This window comes from Peromyscus eremicus, chromosome 10 (assembly GCF_949786415.1).
Source record: "Peromyscus eremicus chromosome 10, PerEre_H2_v1, whole genome shotgun sequence".
NCBI lineage: Eukaryota > Metazoa > Chordata > Mammalia > Rodentia > Cricetidae > Peromyscus > Peromyscus eremicus.
The window spans coordinates 17,087,224-17,107,944 of record NC_081426.1 but is presented as its reverse complement, the minus strand read 5'-3'; the positions used below and the strand labels follow the sequence as shown (position 1 = coordinate 17,107,944).

The window sequence follows — 20,721 nt, the reverse complement described above, 5'->3', positions numbered from 1 at the left end:
CCTGTTACCCAGAAAATAGAAAACCTCCAGTGAAAAGAATTTGGAAGAACTTGGGTAACTTGGTCCTTCCCATTTTCTCACAACCTCTCCAAAGAAAACTAGAGGTGAATGTGAGTGTTGATATGATGAAAGGGGAGAGCAATTTATTCTTAATATGTAATTTAATGGTTTGTTAGGATCCAAGAATGTAATTTAGCTGATGAGACTGAGACTTCAAAATGCATTGCAAAAACAAATCATAAATCACAGAATAGCACAGAAGAGAATTGATTAACCTATCTGCTTTTGAAACTAGCAAGTAAATGCCTTCCAAAGCTGTCTGTAAAATCTCAATAGAAAGAATAATTTGGAAAAAGCACTGTGTTCACTCAATGCTTTTAATAAGGAAAAATTCCTTTCTGACTTTTGGCAAAACACAGGGAGGAATGGAAGGAAAGTGCAGAGCCACAGGATGGGCTGCTGAAGTTTCTGTTCTGCCTGAATGAGCGTAAGTGGGATGTGGCAGGCGACATGCTCCTGTTGTTGCTTCATAGCAAGACTCCCTGGGAGTTTTCAGGTTTTTGTTATTTTCTTCTGGTCAGGGAGATGATATCTTCTCTGCCTACATAAAGGATCATGGGAGACTCTCCTATAACAAAACAGATTGACACAGCCTGTAGCAGGTTATCACATGTTTACAGGACATCATTTAAAACCCAAAGCCAGGTTTCCAGTATCTGCCCTGATATCTATGATTTTGGAAGCACAGGATGTGTAGAAATACTATTGGACAGAACATAGTACTAGTACACCAGCAGAACACAAGGCCTGTGTGCTCAGAATCTCCATTGCCTCAGATCAGAACTTCCATTGTTCCAATGTACAGCATGTACTCCTTTGGAATATAGGGTTAAACTCTCACTGGAATAGGGAATTTTTATGACTTGGAATTTTTATGACTTATAAGATAGATGCAGGAGTTTCTATTTGTCCATTTTTTTATACAGAAATTTTTGGGAGGTAGAGTAGGGTACTTAGGTTTTGTGGTTGACTTTGGGGGAAAGTAATTTTGGTTTCTTCTATAATACAATTAAATCGCTACCAATCCATGGAAATAGCTTAAAGATGAAAGGAATTTATTAGGGGGTTAACTCATGATACAGGAAACTCACAATACAGGGAATAGGAATTGTAGCTGGATCCCTGGAAGGTGAGACATGGTCCAACGCTATTTTCTGGAGAGCTCTACCCTGATGCGCATCAACATCCAAGACCAAGAGGTAGCGAAGGGAAGAGAGTGCATGCAGGTAAGTGCATCCCAGGTCTTAAGGTTCCCCCATCCAGGCTATGCCCAAGGGGGCAGGTACCTAGCAACTACCAACTGCCTCACTAGGGGCGGTGGGTGCTTCAGGGTATGGCACTGACAACCACCCACTACATTCTTCTTTTATTTTCCTGTGAGAGTTATCATTTTATCTTTTTTCTCTTTCTTTTTATTTATTCTATGTGTCTTTTACATCATGTATCTTGATCCCATTCAATTCCCTATTCCTTTGGATCTGCTTTCCACCCCAAAATAACAAAATTTAAAAGAAGAAGGGGAAAAGAAAAAAGGGGGGAATTAAAAATCTCATCATGAAGCTGCGGTGTGACACAGTGAGTCACGCAGTAAATCCCTTTGTCCTTGTATCTTTACTTGCAAGTGTTCATTGAAAGAGTCATTGGTCTATTTCAAAGCCTCTGGTTTCTATTACACTAGCAATGGTGGGCCCTCGCTGGGCCTTTTCTTGGATATCCTGTTGTTGCCCTGTGTTGTGAAGATACTGCAGCTTTGGGTCTGTGGGTCAGGTCCCTTCATGTGCTCCAGCAGATCTTAGATTGGGTGGATATTAGCATGGGTCAAGTCATAACCCCAGTTCTGGGCCTGAGCTGGGGCAGGGTTGGTCTGCCCACCAGTTCTCCCCTGTTCTCCCCACCAGGGTGACCTCTCCATCATTACCCCAGGTAATTCACCTTTTACAGCAATGAGCAAGTGGTGAGGCCAGTTCTGCTTTCATGCCTTCCTGGTTTACTCTCCCATATGTACACCTTCAGGACCAGCTCTATTGTGTTACTCCTGTGAGGTACAGGGGTCACTCTCCCAAGTGCTGCAGCAGTTGAGGGTCAGAGACAGATATTCTGCTCTTATGACCCTGTGGCAAGCTCCTTCACTTGTCTCAGGCACTAACGGAGGGTGGGGGGGGTGGGGGGGGGAAGGCATCTCTCCTTTGCCCAGGCTGCCATATGTCAGATGAGTAATGGGGACAGTTCTCATTTGCTCACAACCCCAGGGCTGGATCGCCTTTATCTCCAACTATCTGGCAAGCTTTGCTGTGCTATCTAGGTAAGGAGCAGAGCTTGCTTTTCTGAATGCTGCAGCTGGTAAGGGGGAGGGTCAGCTCTCTCCTTTGTTGCAGGCAGTGAGGGGTGAGGGGTAAAGGGAGGCATCTCTCCTTGACCCACACACACACCCACGACAGACAAGTAGTGGGAGCAGCTCTTCCACTGTTACAACTTCATGGTTGGCTCACCCACACCTTTGCCAACATGGTTAGCTTTATTATGTTACCCCAGTGAGGTGCAGGACCTACTGCACTCTCCTAAGTGTTGCAGCTGATGGGGATCATGGACAGCTCTCCTGTTCTTAAGATCACTAGGCACGGGGAGGGCAGCTCTCCCCCACTCATGCTGCTACAAGACAGCTGAGTAATGGGGACTTCCATGCTCACAACTTTAGGGCTGGTTCACCCACACCTCTGCTAACAGGGTTGGCTGTATTGTGCTGCCCTGATGAGGTGCAGGCAACTTTGGTTTCTACGACCCCAAATGAAGTATAGAGAGCCTAGTTTCTATCTCTTGCTAGAGGGAGAATGAGATGCAAGAGCTGGAGGAGATTGTGGAGAGCCTTTGCATCTGAGGTTGCACCTGGATATTGTTTTCTGAGCTTTTACATTAGAATTAATTCTTAAGAAATGCCATTCAGGTTATTTTGAATTGCTTAGTGATAGATCTTTTACTTTAGTTTGAAAAATAAAAAAGGTGCATTTTAGAAATATATAACATCTAAAGTACTCTATAGCTACTGACTATTGTCTCAGAACTGGGAACTTAAAGTTTTAAACCCAAGACGTTTTTTTTTTTTTTTTCTTTTTTTCTTTTTCTGAACTGATTTGCTTACGGCTATTTTCTAAAGTGTGGGCATCCAACAGTGAAGAAAACAAGTCTGAACATTAGCAGTATTGGTAAGAATAACCCAGCAACATAGTCTATCTTCTTTAAAAATCCCCCTGCACTAACGATATCACAAATTAAGCCACCGTGCTGCATTATTGTTACTCATACTGTACCGTAGTTATTGACAAATGGCCTCACCCCAGGCACCATGTTTAATGATAGAGGGTGGATTCCCAAGATGCATTCTATAAATCCTCTCCATGGCTGTCAAATGCTGTTAAAATAATGCTACATTCAATCAGTGAAATCCAACACCAGAAAATAGGAGCTGCAACCTTTGCTCCTAAGACAGCACTGAGTAAGGAAGGAGTGTTTCTCTCCGTACTGTGGAGGGACTCGTGGCCTCACATGGCAATTGTGAAGAGGGAAGGATGAGATGCTGGGCCACAGGAAACAGAGCACACACAGCAGAGACAAGCGCTGGGAGTACACACACGGCAGCTGTGGCAGCCCATCACTGTCTTGACTGTCTGGGGAGACACACTCACCAGCCTAGGTTGTTAGCACAGATGATTTCCGCGATGTGCTCATGTGTGCCTCCGGGAAGAACAGCTCAGGTCAATTCACTACACGATATTGGTTTGTTCCTTCTCACTATAGGAACGTCTGTTGGATTTACTGTCATCTAACCTTCCAGCTCTGGACTGTGCTAGAAAAGTGGAGAAGAAATGAGAACTGGTTCCTTCCATGCCCCTATTTCGAGGTTTTACAGCATTTGTTTAGGCACACAATCAGTTACGTATCCTCCCTTAAGGTATAGAAAGGACTTTAATTTTAACCCATTTGTCAAGTGTCATGGATTTCTAAAAGGCTATATTTAGTGTAAAAACCCCACTGGCTCTGTTCAACAAACATGTGTCAGTGGAGAGAAGGAAATGCTGTATTAAAAAACCATGAAATCGCGAGCATGGTCTAGGAGCACACACTAAATGTGGAAGGAAACAGTGTCTGGTTTGCAGGCATTTTAATGTCATTACGGGCTAGTGCAGCTGTTTCAATCACTTAGAAGGAATGTGGATGAGAGTGAAATGTCACACTGCTGTATCTCTTCCTGTCACACACCAGAAAGCACCCTAAAGAGGAACATGGCTACACAGGGTATGAAGGACTGGGTGGCTTAGGTAGCCCCATTCACTGTAAGTCAAGAGCAGAGAAGGAGACATCCTCTCCAACTCTTGTACCATATGGCTTTCCCTGCTGTTTCTCCCTCTCTGCTCCTCTGCCTCTCTCTCTCTCTCTCTCTCTCTCTCTCTCTCTCTCTCTCTCTCTCTCTCTCTCTGTCTCTGTCTCTCTCTCTGCTGCTGCTGCTGCTGCTGCTTCTCCCTCCCTCTTGCTCCTTTCTCCCTGCTGCTTTGCACAGGAGGCCTCACTTCTTCTCCAAGGCAGTTTTATTCTTCCCTCCCTTTTGCTGTGTGCCAAAACCAATGCTACTAATTTCATACCCCTTCAGTTGTAATGCTAGGAAGTTCTTGTCATCTTATAGACAAAATTCCCATACATTTTCTTGTTCAGTGAAGCTACAACTAAGCAAACAATTTTATTTGATTATTGAAATGACCTTGACCTAAAACAGTAAAGCTATTGCTTCCTATGCAGAAAACTCAACCTTTGTTTGCATCTACACACAGAGGACATAAGTGACGTATGTTTCTAGGATTTATTATTTTTAAAAAGATACTCAAGAGATATTAAGGATGGGGATGGACTTGCACTTGTGGCTGCTTTAGTAGGAGAGGATGATAATCACTTAGGAACATCATTTTCTGGAGTCAAGATTGATTTCTTATATTCATGTATTTTCTAGGATGGGCTACATGTACAGCCTCCTTTAAAAGCAGGACTAAATCCCATAAATCTAGTCACTCTTCTCATAACTGAAAGGATATTTCTGTATCTTAACTAAGACCACATTAGAGGGATAGCTCATCTGTGATCTGACTACCCCCATTCTCCAATGATTAAAAAGAAAGTGTTCTGTGTTCAGACCCTGTCATACATGACTTGTCTGAGTAAGTACCAAAGAGCACTCTTTTTAGCCTGTTAACTCCTACTGAGATGGAAAAGGCTTGAGTCCCTTGGCCAGACTGTGCAAAACCTGTTTATCTCTAAAGCCATCTTCCTGTCCCTGGTGAGCCATCCAGGGTGGCTCTTTGGGTCAAGCAGTGCCCTTACACTAAGCTCTTGCAGAACAAAGCAGTTCAGGAAGGTCTCCTGTTAGACTCTAGCAGCAAGCTCTCCAGATGGGTAGTTTTATTTTGCCCATTATCCATTTCATCCATACAGCTGAATGGATTTTGCTGAACATTGCTAATGTTTTACTTTGTGCTCGGAGATGTCTGTTGCTCTGTCTGCCTTCTGCTGCCAACTGCCCCTGTTGTCCCCTCAGTCTTCCTTGTGGGCTGAGTCACAGAAGAGACCTCAGTGTCCCTTGCTAGTGAGCACCCAGTGTTAAAACACCCCATGCTAGCCATTGTAGACGAATTTCTAAATGGTCTTATTAAATAAAAAACATGGAGTCAGAAATTTGGGTTAAAACCTTAGAGAAATCAGTGAAAAATGGAAAGCTACCAGCTAACCTAACCTCATCAACTCTGAAGTTTCCAAAAAGAGCTTCTTTCTGTCTACTGAGGCTTATATGCCTTGCTTTTCTGCACTCTCATTGGCTCTTAGCCTAGCTACCTCACTTCCTCTTCCTACACAGCTCTGTCACTGTCTGTCTGTTTGTACATACCTCCAGGTCTCTATGGTGGGTACTGGGATTAAAGGCGTGCATCACCACACTTGGCTCTGTTCCCTAGTGTGGCTTTGAACACACAGGGATCCTGCCTGTTAAGGGATTAAGGGCGTCTGCTGCCTGACCTCTTTGTTTACTTAAGAGGGTTGGCCTTTTCCCCTTGATCTCCAGGCAAGCTTTATTTATTAACACACAAATAAAATATCATCACATTTCCCCTTTTTTGTCTAATAAAAATAAAAAATTTTTAAAAGTTATAACTAATATAAGAAAAACTATATAGAATAAGTACAATAACTATATACAATATATATAAGCAATAAATACATCAACAATGTCTAGTCCATTTCATTTGACAAATTCAGAGAAAATATTCTATTATCTATCCTATTTTGGTGAGTCCAAAATGTACCCAATTCACTTTCTATCTTAACTTAAATTACCAAGAGAAAACTAGCTTATTATGTCTTTCAAACTTATACAGTTTACACCTCCTTAGTGAGTTTCTTTTCTGAATTTCTTAACAAGGAAAATTGTTGCTACAACTATCTAATCTTCAACTCCCTCAGAGTCCCAAGAAGGAAATAATATTACCTAGTAAAATAGGCAGTGCAAACAAGTGACTTCTAAAAAATCAGATATGACAATAACAGCCAGCTTCCTGGACAGTAATCTGAGGTTTCTTTGCATGTTGGGGCATCATCTTTGGCCTAGAGGCTTAGCATATCTGACAGACTCATTTGTGAAGTAGGATGTATACAAGGCCCACAGCTCGACCTTACATTTGGTGTGAGTAGTCCATGTACCAGATAAACTTGAATTCCACCAGTGTCCTGTCATGATTCAGGATTTTAAATTTTGAAAATTGCTGGTGGTTTTGGAATTCAGCTGCTCATTCATCTTGGCATCCCATTCTTCTCAGCTTGTGGGTGGCTTCATCTCCTTTATTAAATGCAAGTCTACCATTGAGAGGTTAGACTCATCAGCCTAGTTACTCCTTTAAGAATAACTATTTCAGCTACTGTTTTACTGAACACCAGAAGCCATTAGTCCACTGCCTGTTCAACTGCTGCAGGCCACAGGAATATATCATAGAATTCAGCTGGTTATGGCAAAGTCACTACCTGGATGGAGAAGGGAATTCCTCCAGAGGAAGCCAAATTCCAAGGAGTTTTTGGTGTTACTTGGCTTGTTATATATTTTCTGTTATGAAAATCATGTGTGCCTTCATACTTTTCCCAATTGACTTTTCGCTAAGAAGGGCTAACAGTGTGGACTGATCACTCTCTGGACATACACATTCCAGGTATTTGGAGAACAACATCAGGAAAGGCTTTCTCTGGAATCAGATATCTCCCTTAGCCACTTTCAAGGACTAACAGTGATATGCTAACTGGTCATTAGCACTCAGTTGACCTTCTGTTTTACCACTCCCATTTTGGATTGTTAAAGAAAGCCTGGTGGTCACTGCTGGAGGAAAAATTCTTACCTGTCTTTATGACCCTGTAGAATTCAAGCCTGGTGACCTTGCTGGACCAGGGGCTTGATATAACTGGATTCCAGGGAGATTTAGGTAGAACATGGAGAACAGAGGACGGAGAAGAGAAAAGAGAATGGAAGAACTAGATGGGTAATAACTTGAGAGAAACAAACTGAGATGGAGAGGAACTAGATTGAAGGGCTAGAAGAAAGTACTAGAGGAATGAGATGGAAGATGAGAAAGAGTCAGATGGGAAAGTCCTAGCTGGGTAAGTACAAGGTGAAAAGGACCTAGATGAGGCAGAATTAAGATGAGAGAATTAAGATAGAATTTAAGAGGGAACAGTAGAGAAATCAGGCAAGAAAGGATCTAAGTTTAGGTAGTGTACGCCTTTAATCCCAGCACTCGGAAGGCAGAGCCAGGAGGATCTTTGTGAGTTCAAGGCCAGCCTGGTCTCCAAAGTGAGAAAGGCGCAAAGCTACACAGAGAAACTCTGTCTCAAAAAACCAAAAAAAAAAAAAAAAAAAAAAAGAACAGAACTGAAACTATGTATATAGGATGTTATGCCAGAGGAATTAAAGCAAGTGGACTATAGAGCTTGGTGTGTTGAGACTCTAGTTCCCAAAAATAGTCCTCGCCTTTAGTAGTTCTCTCTCCTGAGGCCCTGGGATGTATAATATTAAGGCTGGACCTGCTAATATTATACAAGATTCAACTACCTTCAAAGAGAGGGGCACTGTACCTTTTCCAGATTGCAAAGCCATTTTAGTGATGGGGCCATATTTTCCTGGCCTCAGAGGATGCCTGTTGCCAAAGCTGCAACCACACTTGTCTTGGCAAGGATCGGTAGTCCTTTGTTTTGTGTCCTGTTTGTCCATTTTTTATAGCATACTGTCAGCAGTAGATGTGAGGGCACTTTGTTGCCCAGTGGCTAACTTTTGCCACAATGAAAGTTAACTCCATACGCAGTTGCTTTAATGCCCATATCTTTTCTGAAGTAGATTAATGCTGCCAGAAGCAGACATGTCTCATAGTCATAAAAAAAAGAAAAAGTCTATCTTATTAAAACATTTTAAATGCCATATTCTGTAGATCTCTGAAGGATTTGAAGATGACCTGTCTGTCTAAAATATATCTCTGCTTGACCTTGAAAACATACCTAATATGATTACAATTTTGATTGTAATGACTAACTACTAACCTACATTTCTTTATATCCTAATAGTTGATGATAATAATTTTCAAGGATTAGCAAATCACATTACATTGTTAAATGAGCTATATAGGTACAATATCTTTAACAAGATTAGAAATATACATACAGCATTTTCTAACAATATCAATCTCAGTATATATAATTTGTATACAATATATAAAAATCCAATCCAATGTAAAGTATTTAAAACTAGTAGTTGTCTCTTAAAAGTAGATTCAATAATCTGCCTTTTTATCTATATCATGTCTATATCCTCTCTTTTTTCTTTTCAGAGTAGATTCAATAATCTACATCTTATCTATATCCTTTTATATTTTTCTTCTTTTTTTAACAAGAACCTTAAATCAAATCTCCTTTGTTTAGCCTCTTTCCTGACCATTAATAATAACAACTTGTAACCAATCATCTTAAACAGTGACAATTATCCCAAACCCTAAACCAGTGAAAGATCAAAAACCACCTCTCTCACCTCTTGAGAATGTGGGTGTTGTGTTCTTAAAATTACTTCCTGCTGTTTGTGGGTGAAGGCATCTTTAGGGGATCCTGAAAAGAAAAATTTTGAGTTAATTGTCAAGTTCCAGCAGAGGTAGTTGTCATTTGTTGTCCAGTCTCTGCATAAAGCAAAAGTTCAGGACTTATCTCAAATCCTTGTTCAAGTAGTCTTGAAGCTGGATCATCTCAGCTAGCCATCAGGAAATTGTTCTGAGCAGTCTGTAGTCCAAAGCTGATCTTTTGGAGATGTTTGTCAGCTTTGTGGTGTTATTATTGTCTATGTGGAATCATTGTTGTGGGGTCCCATCATCTTTCTGGAGACTTCAAAATTGATGTTTGGCCTGGTCATGATTCCCTGCAGAAAACTGATAGAGACTCCAACACAAAAACATGTATAGGCAGCTAAATGAAGCCCTTTTTCTAGAATTAGTTAGTACTCTATGTGACCATTAATATCATAACAAAAGTTTAATATATATATATATATATATATATATATATATATATATATATATTAATCTTATAAATTTTGATATAAAGTTCATACCTCAAGAAAAGTTTAAGGAATCAAAATAGAATGAAAGAATTGAGGTTAGTTGCAAAAGAATTGTCCCTTAAATTTTTTGTTTTCTTCTGTCCCATATCAGATGCCTCTTTCTTCTGACATGACACACAGATTTTACATTTTCCTTTTAACAACATGCTTGGGTTTAGAGAAGGAGAGACCATTCTCCAACTTCAAAGCCAGCTTTAATTTTTAATTGAACTGGGACTACAAAAAGATCATTTATGTTAAGTGTCTGTAGAGAAGAGTAGAAACAAACATTTAGGAAGACTTATGAAATTTTATATGTTATATACCAATAGGCCAATTTACTATTTTTCTTGGGATATTTTTTTCTAGATGATTTGTTCTTTTTCTTCAGATGTCTCATTTGTCCAGTATTCTTCAGATTCCTTAGCCTTCATTCTCCTGAAAGACAAAATTAAAACATTTCTTCAGGCCTAACTTATGGAGGTTCCCTTTTGGCAAGCTATATCTGATTATTCTTTTCTTTTCAAACATGACAGTATGTTGTATAAACGGGACATGCAGGGCCCGTAGGAAGGTGACCATTGAACTTTGCAAGGCGAGATGGTCCTTCAGGTTCCTGCTTCACAGAAGAGACTGCCAGACATTCTACAGGACACAGGAAGAATGACTGAGAGACTAGACCTATAGGCTGAAGATGGATGTCCCAATGTTACAGAGGAACTTTGGATGACTGTCCAGGCAGCCAGTTGTCTCTTTCATTCTAGATATTTAGAAGTTGCTTACAATGTTCTTCCTATTTACTTAGGTAGTATTATATCTTTCTGAGGTCTTTGACATAGTTGAAGACTGGATAGTTATAGTTTTCCTTAGTTATGATAAAAAATAAATTATATATGAAACTCTAGACTCACAAATATAGGATGAATAGAATATTTTCTTTAATTTTGCCAAATACAAATAGACTAGATATTGTAACTGTATTTATTGCTTCATAACTATTCTATTATACATAATTTTACTATGTTAAAGTTAAAACCTTCCTTTTTGATTAGACAGAAAAGGGGAAGTGCTGTGGAATACTGTTCTGTATGCTGTGAATGTGTATTGCTCTAATTAGTTGATAAATAAAATGCTGATTGTCCAGCAGCCAGGCAGGAAGTATAGGTGGAATAAGCAGACAAGGAAAATTCTGGGAAGAGGAAGGCTGAGTCAAGAGTTGCCAGCCAGACACAAAGAAAACAAGATGACAAGGCAGAACTGAGAAAAGGTACCAAGCCACGTGGCTAAACATAAATAAGAATTATGGGTTAATTTAAGTGTAAGAGCTAGTCAGTAACAAGCCTGAGCAAATGGCCAACCAGTTATAATTGATATAATCCTCTGTGTGTTTAATTGGGTCTGAGTGGCTGCAGGACCAGGTGAGATACGGGAAAACTTCAAACTACAAGCCATAGCTAATTTTCTCATTAAACAAGGCCTTGTGTAGGCCACGAACCCTGTTGTCATGGCTGACTGAGTTCTGAACTCTAGAAAGGAGCCATTGAAGAGATACTTGGGTGACTTTGACTCCTACAGCCAACTCAATAGCCAGCTAGCAGCCAGATGTTATTACTGGCAGTTGACTGTCCCCACATGTTCCCAAGGACACAGAGGGCAACACATGGGCTTCATACAATGACACATCTCTTGTAGCCAATCTCTATGACAAATTCTCTAGGTTCTCTGGTAGCTATCTAGTGCTGAAGGGTCCTCCCTAAATTCTCTTGTATACTGTGAATCTTTCTCCAAGTTTCCAAAACTGTGAGAGACTTCTTCAGTGAACTAGGCTGCAGAGCCAGGCTTTCAAACACTTTAAAAGAACACATAATGGCAACATTGGTGGAAAACAACCAAACAAAAATCTCCTGCAATTTTCTCCTGAAAATTGTCAATTCTAGATGAATGCCATTTTTTTATGGTGGCCTCCCAGCAGGAGAACTCTTGGCCCAAAGACTAATGGAAGGAATAAAGTGTTCTCAGGTGGACTTTCCTGCCTGTCTGTGAGGCACTTGTGGCTAGCTGCCTAACATAATGTTGGTCAAGAGTAGTTCAACCTTGAATTATTGTTGAGGATTATATTCAAGAGATACCTAAAATACCTACCAAGTCCATTCTATTCAAAAAGGATACATAAATTATGAAAACACAAACTCTAAAACTGTAACAGTAGAGCCAATGAAAGAGAAAACAGCAGACAAACAAACAAAAAAGAAACACATAGTGAATCATCTGAGACTCATAAATGTGATAAACAGATTTAGGGAGGTCAGAGTTTAGATGTAAGCCTTTATGGGATGTTCTGAGGGAGATAAAGAAAGCATTTCAGCTAAATGAAATAGACATGGTCCCAAGATTAGAGAATAAATGGAAGCATATCTGACCATAGTAGAATTAAAAAGGCTGTGGATGAGCTGGCCTATGAGTTCTTAGAGCCACAGCAAGTGTTGGGCTTGAGTATGATAGAAAGCTACTGAGGAGTATAGTCAGCAAACTGATTGCTAAAACTACTCCATCAGGGTTTCTCTTACTGTTCTTTTCATAATAGTTTGTAGAGTTGCTCCAGGAGCATTAAGAGAGAATTTTTCAGAGGCTGACCAAAATAATCTGGGGTAGCACAGTTATGGACAGCTTATGCCAAGACTATGGGAATAGAAGTGAGAATGTGTGACCAGTCCCTCCCCTCAACCCTTGGTTTACTTTGAAGCTGTAACTGAAATTATCTTGTTATTAGAATAAATATAGTATATGAGAGGTAGAAGCTAAGACTACTGTGGCAGAGGATGTCTCAGGAAGTGATCAAATGTTATAGAAACAATGAGACAGGAAGAAAATTTAGGGTAGTAAATACTGGTATGTCAATGTGACCAATTATTTAATATAAAATGTAAGAAGGAAGGGTTTTTTTCTAGCTCACAGTTTCATGGAGAACAGTCCACTGCATTGAGCACACTAGCATATCAGCAGGTTCTTTGCTTCTTGGCAGATAAGAAGTGGATAGCATGCACAGTGGACTAGATCAGAGCAAGATAAAGTCTCCAGGTACACACTGTCAATGATCTGTGTCCTCTGTACAGAGCCCACCTCACATACCTTTCATCAGTTTTTATAGAGCCTACCACATTGAGTCATCAAGGCATTAATCCATCTACTGTATCAGTGCCCTCATAGTAACAAGGGTCCCATGAGACTCCAACAGACCACATCCAGGGTTGTGGTTCACTGATCTTCTAGGTACCTCCGTAACATGATCAAATTGAGAATGAAGTTTAATAATCATAGTTAAAGCTGGGTGAAGAGTAAGGACTTAGTGAAGACATGGAGATTTCCAGACTACTGTCCCTTAAATGAAAATGCCATGAAACTGAATGAGTTCACAAGTAAGATCAGTGCTTATGATGGGCTTATGGGGTCACCAGCATCTACACAGATGTTTATTAGGTAAAATTCAGAGTCAAGAATTGCCCTATAGGTCACTCCAACCTTCAGAGCCTAGAAAACATGCAGATACAAAGAAGAAAATTAAAAGGAAGCTGCTGGGAAGGGAATGTGCAGAGTGCAGTGTCTTGAAGGAAAAGGAGAAAAGGCATTCTCAGAAGACATGGGTGATCAGCTGTGATTACACTCCTGGCAGCGAGTGGTGAGGAGGGGCAATCCCTGGGCACTGAGATTAGCAGTGAGTATGCTTCTCAGGATCTTGCCATAAGCACATTTTAGTTTACAGAACATTTACTTATATAACTGATAACACTAAAAGCCAACCAACCAAGTAGATAAATAGAATGGGGCAAAATAAATGAAGAAAACGTACTGTAAATTATAAACATTGTGGTATTTATGAAGATTGAACAGTTATTACACTTTGTATCTCACAGCAAAGGCATTCTTGAACAGAAACCAGTGGCTCTGCATGACTCCACATTCACTGCCCACATCCCACATATGTAGGGCATCTTCTCCTATTATACTCTCCTTCAGAATTGAGCATTTCCTTACAAACCAGTCATGACCCCATTTATGGTTTGTTGCTTAAGTTACATAGCTCTTAATAAGGTTTCATCCTTTTAGTGTTCCTGCAATAGTAAATTAAGTGTATCTACTGAGACAGTTCTAAGAGAATCTGACTTAATCTTACTATTGTTATCACTTCCTAAGTGAATTCAGGTGCCCTGTGGAAGGAAAAACTTGTTCCCATATCATGAAGAAGGCTTGAATTGCAGCACCATTTTCCCTTGTAGGGACTGTAAGAGAGAGTTATATTTTACAATGTCTTGCTCAGTCTTTGGATGAAAGTGAAGCAAAATTATCCTCTCTTTTTGTATTTTTTTCCGAGGCTCTAGTTAGGAGATGCACTGCACAGCAGATATTTTCTAACATGCCCTATAGACATGCCTCCTAGTGTTTCTTTGCATGTGATCTTCACACTCAAAAGGATATAGCAAATGTGATTATACAGAGTTCCACAGTTCTCAGTAGTTCTTTAAATATTAAATGTCTCTCAAAGTTCTGTGCTTCATTCTAGCGTATTTAGTGCTGTTATGACTTGGTGGACCATTTAAAAGATTTGACCTCATGGTGGGAAGTTGGGTCATTGAAGATTTAATCTGAAGGTAGTATTGAAACCCTGACCCTACTATCTTTCTCTGACCTTGATTCCTAGATTCCATGAGGTGAATAATTTTGCTCTAACATACATTCCCACCATGATACACTCATACTTCGTGTGCCCAAAACCACATGCCTAACTGACCATGGACCAAAATCTTTGAAAATGTGCCAAAATAAGATGTTCCTCTTTATAATTTATTCCAAGTATTTGTGATTTAAGCAGAAAGCTAACACAAAGGTGTTACAGTTTTCTATCACTGAGTAACAAATTGATACCAAACATGTATTATCTTCTAAATGTTGGGGTCAAGAATTAGGGATAGCTCTATGCTTCTATGGCTCAGACTTACTTATAAGACTCTGGTTACTTTAGAATTTGAATAAAGATTGAATCTTTCACGGCATCAATATTTCTTTAGAGGTTTGATTAAAATCTTTCTGTATGTGTATCAGTATATGTGTGTGTGTGTGTGTGTGTGTGTGTGTCAATGTATGTGTGTGTGTATGTCAGTATATGTGTGTGAGTTGTGTCAGTGTATGTATATGTGTGAGTATTGAGGGATGAGTATGAGTGTACATGGTCTAGAGAATTCCCTCTCCTATTCTCTGATCTTCTGCATAAGGCAGGGGACAGTCTAGATTCTTTTTAAAATTAAGAAAAGCAGAAAGAAAAAGATGAAGAGTAAGTAGAGGAGGAGATAGAGATACATAGAAGAATGTGCATAAGCAAGACAAAAGGTATTTGTCAAGTTATTGTATGAAAGAACCTCAGAACTAACATCATGCTTACCTTATTGGCTATGTTAAAGCAAGTCACAAGATGCAGCAAATACATAAAGACTGAAGAAACCAAGGGAAAATATCAGTAGTCAGGGTCATTAGGAGTCATTTTGGAAGCAGACTACCATACTGTAAAAGACATCAAAGCTTCCCTGCCCTCTCTAGGCACTCTCCAGTATCTGAATGCAAATATCTGAGTAGCAAGGAGCTCAGACCTACTGCAGTCACTAATGATAATTTGTATATGTATCAATGAACAGTCTTTGATCTGGACCCTCCAGCCCAGGAAAACCTGTAGCTGACTAATAGCGCAGCTGTTGTCTTCACTGTGGCCTCAGAAGAAATAATGAGTCAGAACCACCCAGCTGAATGCTGTCCAATTCTGACCCACAAATAATGAATATGCAGTAATCTGTGGGTGATTTGTTACACAGGAGCAGAGAGCTAGCACAGGTCAGCTTTGTAATTTTGCTTCAGAAAGCCTCTCTGGGGACCATTCTGAGAATGGTATCATCAGAAGAGCTCCCATGGATATACTTTTCAACCACATTCCACTTACCCTCTGTTTTAAAGGGCCATCCATTTTTCTGTGAACATTCTGAAAAGAGTTGACTTAACTTGCCATCACGATGACCAATGGTAAAGTTTGAGCATTGATGGGTTTTTTTTCTATTTTAATTCTTTGAAGATGAAAGCTACACCATTTATAATCTTATTTATAAACAAACCAACTCCTTTGTAGAGATGGTCTAGTACTCTTTGCTAAAGTTTATGTACCATTTATGTTTTGTAACCAGCTGGATGGAATCTACAGTGTGTGAGAAAGCCTGCTTGGTTTTAAGTTGGAAGGTGGTAGAAGGAGAACATTAAGGGTTCTTGAGGCTGAATTTTAAGGGTGAGGCAAACCTCGATCCATTCTCACTAATGAGCTCTTTTGCTCGGCAGGCTACCTGACACCCTGGTGAGGAATTAATAGCAACAATGCCATTGAAGCACTTCCTGCTCTAAGCAATTCTTTTCATTTCTGTGTATAGTGAGGTCACACTGGAGATGACTACAAAGGAAAATGAGGGTTGGAAAACCTCATTCAGCACACCCATCACTCCGTCTCACATCTCTCTCTCTCTCTCTCTCTCTCTCTCTCTCTCTCTCTCTCTCTCTCTCTCTCTCACACACACACACACACACACACACACACACACACACACACACACAAAGGTGTGCAGAGAGAACTAAGTACTAGTTACTCCCTCTTTCCTCTTCTGCTGACTCTGATTGATAGACCACACCATGGCCTTTGTCTATGCCAGTTACAGAACATAAACATTTTTTAACCTCAGGGTACTAACAGACAACATTTCTTTCTGGAACATTCCCTTTAGTTTACTGCCTACCATCACAGTTTTCTCTGAGGCATCTACACCAAGCAAAATAAAAAGTTATTAATATTGACCTTCTGATTTGAACCCCTATCATTCCTAAGCTGGGAGTATAATGTCTTCATCTTATTCACCTCAAGTTAGAGTTCAACTCTGAATTCCTACTCTGGCAATTCATAGCCATAAAAATCCCTGAATATCTTTAGGGAAGTCAAGTGGCATGAAAATACTTCAGCACTGCTCTCCAGTGTCTGATTTAACTTGTACTTAAATTTAGCTTCTTAAGTACCTGCTTAAAGAAAAGTAGTTCAGCAGGAGCCAAATAAAATTGCAGTGCCTATTTTCCTTTAGTCATGAGATCATCCAGTCTCTTTCTTTCCCCAGTTTCTTCTTTACTTGTCTCATGAATCTTAATTCTTTTATCATCTGGATCTCAAAGGAAATCAGAGCAGACTTGGGCAGATGCCACGATCTCCTGGCTGATGGGCTTTGCATCCATCGCTGCATCACTATCGAGACAAGAAAGCCTTTCTGGAACACATATACTTTGCTTAGCATGTGCATTACATTGGGTGGGATACAGCGTGTACCTATGGCTTCTATCCTCAGTGTCACTGTAGCCTAGTGAAGAGATGAAAATATCACCATCATCATAGCTAGCTCTTACCAAGTAACAGACCAGGAATCATTTTAAATGTTTTCCCCATAAAACTTGTTCATTCATTACAATAATCTTAAGAAGTAGGCTCCTATCATCAGTATTTTGCACAGGTGTGAAAATGTGGTAAGCAAATCTGGGAATCTTGTTTTTGTCTTCTGCTGGTATAATAAAACATCAAAAAATGAGTACTTTATTAATAATAAGACTTTTCTTTCTGTTTTTTTTTTCTTTCTCATGGACTCAAGAGCACAGTAGTGGAATATGCTCACCCCTCTTGATAGACTAATGGTGGATGGTGTTGAAGTGACTGTTAGCAGACTGGGAGTGTGGCTCAGTAGCTCCTGCTTATGAAGTATGAGGGCATGAGTCTAATTCGCAGCATCTGTGTAAAGAACTAGGCATATCTGTGCATGTCCATAACCCCACCATTCAGGAATAGAGACAGGTAGATCCTCAGAGCTTCTGTCAATCAAGCCTAATTGAAATAGTTGAATTGGCAAGATTCCAATTCAGTGAGAGACCCTGTCTAGTGGAAATATGGTGAAGGAAGACACTCAAAATTTTTCTCTGGCATCTGTGTGTAAAAAAAGCATACATTCACCTGTACACTTACATGCATAACACACACACACACACACACACACACACACACACACACACATACACACGCTTGCAGTAGCTACGGTGTGGCTCAAGAATTTAGGAGAGGAGCCAGGTATTCTCTTGTGAACCCACACTTTTAGGAACTAATCTAATTCCAGGAGACCCAACTCACTTTTGTGAGAATACAATCCTCTGTTTATTAGAGTGTATCCTCCATGACGTAATTATCTCCCATCAGGCTCCCACATCTTAAAGTCTCTATCCCATAACATTAGTTTTCCATTTATGGCTAATCGACAGCTCTGATCCTTTGGAGGATAAAGCATATCTAAGCTACAACAGCTTGATGCAGGTTAGTCAGGCTTGTGGAATCCTGAAGTAGGATGACTCCCTGGGGTTCTAACTCTAGAACTCCAGTGCTTAATTGTTATGCCACAGCAACTGCCTCTCAGTGTCTGACAATGATATTTTAGAGAAAGACCATATCTGTGGGCACTTGACAGGTTTAGGATTGACAATGTCTAGTCCAGCCTATTCTCCTGAAAGCTCAGAAGCCAATGGAAAAAAATCCCCTTTTCTTGTCTGAAACATTGCCCTTCCCTATGTCAATCCTAAGGAAGAATACAATCTATGGGAAGGCCTTCAGCTGCACCTGCCACAGACCCATTTCCAGTTGCAAGGGGACTTCCTTCATAGGCCATAACCTTTCTTTGCTTCCAGCAAATCTTCTTAACTTTGCTCAAATCAATTTGCCTTGAAGCAATGGGTGTTTTGACACAAGACAGAGTTATATAAAAGGCATTAAATTCAGGGTGACAACATTTTAATTTAATCATGTGTTTAATGGAACATGTTCTTGGGGTCATGGAAACTGTCAGTGACATTAAAAACTGTTTAACAGTTTAAGGGACATTAATTTAGTAAGAAATGTAAGCTGAATTTCAAAGATAGCCTAAATTATGCCAGAGTTGTATTGTGAAGCACAATTTATTACTACTCTTTAGGAGGCTACAATTAGCCAGGCCTGCTGGTACAAGACAGTAATCCTAACTACTTCAGAGGCTGACTCAGGAAGAGTGTGAGTTCAAGGCCTGCCTGGACTACAAAGCAAGTTCAAGGCCACCCTGCAAACTTCTAAAAACCACTTTTCAAAAATGGCTGAGGTTTTATGTACATGACAGAGAGAAAGGAAAATTTAAAAAAAAAAAAAAAAAGCCTCTACTAGTAACGGTAAAATCAGGGCTGATCTAAAATATGCAATAAAGAAAAGCTTCAAATTCTTTGCAGATCATAATAATTTCAGACAAATAGAGATAACAGCGTGTACTGTTTTTGTAGAAGATCTGTGTTCAGTTCCTAGCACCCATGACAGTTGTCTCACAACTACTAGGATTCTATTCAGTCAGTAGTACCAATGCAAAACTACTCATCCCACTGAGCACCAAATACACTTTCTATTTGCCAATAAAATCCCATTTTCTTCTTTCATTTATTTTCCAAACATTATATTTCATCTAGATGTATCTGTGGAGGCAAGGAAAATTCCATTAATTCTCTCAATTTTCTGTCAGAAATGGATCTGTGATCTGAATGTGGATGATTTGGCGGGATTTGCTCGAATCAAAAATCATGCTTCAACCATAATTGAAAGTTAGAGTCAATTTCTTGTTCCATGAACATCAAGGTGAAAAGAATTTCCCCAAAAGCTCATGGAATCATTTTCTTGCAGTCAAAGGGACCAGACATCATTGCACTTTTTTTTTTACAAGACAGAAAGAAAGAACAAATACCTTTGTGCTTCCATCAGTGAACCAAGCACCATCCACACTAGAGACACTCTGACCTTTTGGCCAGCTTTGCTACACTAATCATTAATGCAACCTTGAAATCACATTCTGAGATTACATTTCATCTTTTTGTTCTACGCTTATTAAGGTTGATTGATTGGCAATTTTATTGCAAGTATCTCTGCTTGACTGATGTGTATGTAAAATGTTTGGACTACTAATACACTTCCATGGTTATTGTTATAATTGAGTTTTTATTCTCTGCTCTAATTTTATTTTATTTCTTAGTAGATATGAACTTTTATACGATGTAATTTGCAACAGCTGTCCAATCTGTCTCCCTCCCAAGTTCTTGTTCTTATTTTTTGCTTTTTGTTATTGATAACCTCCTGAGTCCAGCCAGTGCTACCAGTATGTGGGGCCATCAGTTCTGGCTTGGAAAACTTAATAGCAGCCCTATTCCCAAGGGAGCAACACCCTCCATCCCTTGGCAACAATCCATTATTGATAGTTCATTTGCTAAGGATGAGGTCTCAGGGAATCCTCTCCTTTCCTGTTGAAAATTTGACCAGTTTAATATTGTGCTGGTCTTAATTAGATAACCACAGTTGCTGTAGTTGGTGTGTGAAGTAACAGGTTCTGTCTTGAAATTAACATTTGACAGCTGTCCCATCTATCAACTTTACATTTTTTTCTTTATTCTCTTATGCAATATTCCCAGAGCATTGGATGGTAATGGTAGTGTGTGTTGGCAGGGAGGAACTGATTTAGATAGTTCATATGCACAGTCATTTACACTGGGCACTTTGACCAGTTAAGAGTCTACATCAAAGTGCCCAGCCTTCAGGTAGTTGTCAAGACAAATCTCTCCCACTCGCATTTCCCAAGTAAACACTCAGAGGCTTATATTAATTATAACTGCATGGCCATGGCTCAAGCCTTTTGCTAGCTAGCTTTTATATCTTAAATTAGCCCATAACTATTAATTTATATATTGCCACATGTTCTGTGGCTTAACCTGTGTCCCATTATAAGTTGCTCCTTGGGCGGCCAGCTGTCGTCTCTCTCTCGGCCTTCTTCCTGTCTCTCCCTTTGAATTTCCCACCTGCCTCTAAGCTGCCTTGCCATAGGCCAAATGGCTTTATTTATCAACAAATC

At 39.8% G+C, this 20,721-nt stretch overlaps 1 long non-coding RNA gene across 1 annotated transcript; it reads right to left on the bottom strand.

The window, feature by feature from the left end:
* Positions 1-400: 400 nt before the first annotated feature.
* LOC131920568 (uncharacterized) lies at positions 401-18,143 on the bottom strand. The gene is made up of 5 exons (XR_009381709.1): positions 17,949-18,143; positions 10,036-10,147; positions 9,152-9,539; positions 3,741-3,901; positions 401-628 (listed from the first exon to the last, which is right to left on the bottom strand). It is a non-coding gene; the product is annotated as an uncharacterized LOC131920568 (long non-coding RNA).
* Positions 18,144-20,721: the final 2,578 nt, after the last annotated feature.